Below are 4,815 nucleotides of genomic sequence, written 5' to 3'. Positions count from 1 at the left end.
GCAGCGCCGGGCCCCGGGCGGCCATGTTGGGGGGCCGGGCCGTACGGCGGCGCGGAGGGGCCGGGCGCTGCCCCCTCTCGTCTCCGCCAGTGCAGGGCCTTTGTGAGCATTGAAGTCATACAGAGAAAGCGTCCCCGGCTGTGTGGCCGCTGCCCACTTGCCCTGGCCCGGAGCCGCCCTCGGGGCTGAAGAAGGGAAAGGGACACGGGAGAAAAGCTCGGAGGCAGAACTGAGGAGCCCGCGGCCGCTAGCCGAGTCCTCTCAGGTCCTGCGTGAGGGCCGGGCGGCCAGGACAGGGCCTCCCGCACCAGCGGTGCCCCACTCGGGGGGCGGCGCGGCCGGCCAGTGCGGCGACACGGGCCCTGCAGAGAGACAAGGAAAGAAAGGGTTGACATGTTTTCCAAATTAATTGCTTCCTCCACCTTCTCCAACCAGCCATGGCATGGGTTCGGCTTGGAAGAAGGGGCATGCTGTTGTGTTTTCTGCCTTGGTTGGCAAGACCTTGTACAAAAACCATGACGGAAATAGAAAAAGATCAGTCGTGATCCATAGCTGGAGGGTATAAAAGAGTAAGCCTGCATGAGCATGCATGTGCACACACACGTGCGAGGGCAGATGTACGATTTTGAAAGGGGGGTGCAGATGGTGGCGTGCATCATCGCATATAAAACAACACCTGTTTTTCTCCAGTTAAAAATAAACTAGACGCTTTCCTAATAGGCCAGGGGCCTAGACCTGCACTTTCTGTTTACCATGCGAGCAAAAACAAATATAACTTCATTGGAATGAGTTAAGACCAGTCTGCAGGGCTGTGAAATAAGGCCTTTTTTTACCAGGAGTAGGGGACAGACAGCAGGATGGTAGAACAAAGGGGAGCTTGATTAGTGGAACATCAAGACCAATAAAAAGAAGAGAGGATCGTTAACACATGCGGAATGAAAAGTTTAGAAGGGAGTAAGTAGGTTATACAGGCAGTCCTCAATTTATGGCGATTCACACTTCATTTACACCCATGTTGTTATTTATGGCATTGGATCCTTGCGCTTACAGCACTACAGGAAAATTTACAATGAGCAAAACAAACATCCCTGGATCAGTTTCTCAAAAAGCCATCAAGTGGCCCCGAGTCTCCCCAAAATCTCCCCAGAGAAGCCCTTCTGAATTCCATGACCCTGATGAAAGTGGTCCTTCACCTTCTGATTAAATAAAATGTGATGTGATTAGTTACTGTATTGCCCTGTTCAATCAATTTATATACAGTACACTTTAGAAAGCTTTGTACTGTACGGTGTATATCATTTATAGTTAATTAAATAGTTATTTAAATATGGTGTTTATTGTCATTTCTATAGAAAGTTGGGCATCAGGCCCTTGGTCAGGAACATAACCCCCTATTATAACTTTGTTTCTATGGGAAAATCAGATTCAACTTGCATCGTTTCAACTTACAGCGCCTTTTCCAGGAACAAAACCTGCTGTAAGTGTGAGGGTGCCTGTAATGAGCAATGACATCCATTGACTCCCTCAGCACTGTCTGACAAGAAATGATTCCTGAAATAGAATCTCCCAGGGTCAAAAAAACTCCATGCTGCAGGGTAACAGTGCAGGAAATGTCTGAATATGCAGGGTGTAGTGCTGTAGGCAGGTTTGCAGCACCACATACTGCACAGCTGCTCTCCTCTGGACCCGGCCTGAGACCAGGCTGTCAGCATGCAAACTCTGTGCCTCTCTGTTGTCCCTGACCCCCAGCTCTCTAGCAACATTGCTTTGGAGACTTCTGCCTAGGGACATCTGTCCATGAGGAGCAGAAAGAGCTTTGCAGAAAAAATAATACAGCCTTGGTTGGCAATGTAGATATTTTAGCTTAAGCTTGAGAAGCCCAAAAGGGAAAACAATTTGTGTCCACCTCTGTCATTGCCCTTCGTGCATTTACAGTCTGAAATAGCCCTGCCCTACTCCTTTTTCTATATAAATTACAGACTTCGCAAAGTACTATGGTATTTGAGGAGTAGAGGACCAAGAGCTGGGTGATGCCCTTCTGCACAGGATGTTGGCTTATGCATGCAGAGATTCTTTTTTGATCACAAAATTAGGAAGAGTCCTGCAGTTCTGTTTTCAATGCCATCAGGAAAGACTGCAAGCAGTACTGGAAAATTCAGGCCGTGATCTTGCAAGCACTTATGCACATGAGCAACTCTCCTCCTGGAAGAAATCTTACTGAAGTCACCCTGAAAGGGGACATAGGATATAAAAATCATGGGTAATTTCCTAGTTAATTGTAATCTGAAGAGGATTGAAAGAGCTAAATCTGCAAGTAGCATTCTATCTTCAGCTAATATCGTGGAACTATATTTAGTAACAAAGAAACATGGATTGACTGATTTTGTGATGCAATTTAGACAGGAGTTGAGCTATAATCCTAATATACTTTATCTCATCAGTAAAGCTGCAGGGTGTCATTTAAATAGTTTTATGCCGGTATTACTGAGAATGGGGATAGAATTGTGATGTATGTGCAGATGAATGTATTTCTCAGGAACTATTACAGTGGCTCAGGAACTATTTTAGCACCAATGTTTCTTTTGCTCAAACTGGGAGCATTACTGCTGAACATTTAGCTCCTGATCTAGCAAACATACTTAAGTGCTTTAACACCACCCTTAAGTGATGATGCTAATCTAAGACTTAAAGATAAGCCCATTCTTTGTTGTCTCAGTGGCTGTGTGCTGAGTACATTACAGAATGAAGCCCATTAAAGGCTTGCCTGCACAGGGTAGTATACAGCAACAGATATAGAGGTATAACTCCTCCATATATGAGTTCCTTTATCCTGATTACTTTACAATATTCCAGAGGAACAACCTAAATCTAGAAAAGGCAATATGTGCTGCAAAGTATCCACATGATGAGTTACATTGGTATAAAACTATAATAGTTAAACTAAACTTGTATAATTATTCTGGTAACTTTCCCAGTGAAGACAAACTCTAAGAAGGATCACATGTAGAGGCAAAGTGAATACTGGGCATTATTCACTAAAATACACTGGCTATAGTTTTGCTGTAGTCCCCCATACCCATAACAGGAACACAAAGGTAATGTGTACATATTAGATCATGTCAGGGTCCTGGGCAGTTAATATGTAAGTGACATGAAGAAAATTGTGTTGTTTAGTGATTTGAAGAAAGAATTAACCATCCGGATTCTTGGGGTTGATTCCAGGGACTGATACTACATGACCCTGGGTATAATACATCTACTGGAGTTTCGACTCCAGTAGCCTTCGGATCAGAACTTTCACGTGACAGTATTTTTTGTCTACTGTAAATCTGTGGGTATACTTCATGACAGAGGTATTTATATACCTGACTTCAAAGTCAAGACATCCAAGTAATACTCAAAAGGGAGGGTAGCTTTAAAAAAGAAAAAAAGTCCTTTAATCTCTACATTTTAATTACATCTCTAATTACTTTGATTACTTTAAAATAAGAACAAATTATATTTATCTTCCTCCAAGAGATATTGTAAAACAATAGTATTACACTGCTTTACTTTTCTTAAATGAAAGTTTCTGTGTCTGTTCAAAGCTTTAATGAAAGTATTCTATAGAGAAAATAAATTTATTAAAATACTGAAAAAACATTTCTTAAGTGGTATACTGACATAAGTACTTTCTTCATCCACTGTAAAAAACTACAATGTGCAGATTATGTATCTGAGTCACTGACAACTTCCTGTAATGTTACCATAGAACAAAAACATTTTTTTGTATTTTGTTTGAATCATAATGATACTAGCTGTAAATAAACTAGGTGGAACATGATCTATTAAAACAACCAGTCGTTAGGAAGCAAATCTGGTACACCGTTTTGTACTATAGGTACCAGAAGCCTCCAGTAATTTCAGTTATTACGGCTGGCTTAGGGTACACACAAGATCTACATTTAACATGCTTCAAATAAAAGTGCAACTGAAAGAGCTTTTGATCTGTACCATGTCTACAGTATACAGATGTTCGGCACCCACCCAGCTAAACTTCCACATTTCATAGAAACTGATGCAATTGCCATGCTTCACATATATTGGGTTAGGGAACAAGGATCCTAATGTGTATTTTGGTCATGATTATTTGGAGTCTTCAGTGGTGGAAATTGCAGAACCTAATGGATATTTGCTTCCAAGACTACTAGCTTGTGTTTCCTCTAATCATGGGCTTGTCAGGAAGTTACTGAACAGCATTTGCTCTTTGGTTTTTTCATCATATTTCTAAAAGGAATAATAGTCCCTCCTTGCTACTTGGGGACCTGGCCTATCCCTTTCTCAGCCTAGGAAGCCCTATTCTGGACAGTTGACAGACATAAGATGACAGACATAAAACTATTTTATATACAATTTAGTTATTCTATAAAGGTGCATATCTACCATGCCTACAGGCATGCATGCACTGTTCAACTATTGGCTAAGCAGCTATTATATCAGTGGATCGTGTGTTTGGGTGCCTCAGGACACAGTAGTGGGTATTGATCATTTTGGCTGGTTGCTGAAAGGGAAAGGGGAGGCACAGGGAGAAAAATAGAGTATTAGATGCCATTTGTCTGCTAGTTGAACACGGCTATGAGGCATTGCAGTAATTTCCTCTCCACGTGGTTCTCCATTAGCCTCCATTAGCATTTCCATCTGCTAAATGGGCAAGTCTGCTTTAGTTTCTGGCTGATACAATTTAATGGAGAAGGGGGAAAAGGGTAATGGGAAAAAGATTTTACTCATTTTATGTTTTATCATTTAAGTGAAAATGCAAAGTATGTAAGTTTTCAC

The sequence above is a fragment of the Crocodylus porosus genome, unplaced genomic scaffold (genome assembly GCF_001723895.1).
Source record: "Crocodylus porosus isolate Cpor-Errol unplaced genomic scaffold, CroPor_comp1, whole genome shotgun sequence".
Classification (NCBI taxonomy): domain Eukaryota; kingdom Metazoa; phylum Chordata; order Crocodylia; family Crocodylidae; genus Crocodylus; species Crocodylus porosus.
Note: the sequence above shows the minus strand (reverse complement) of the source record.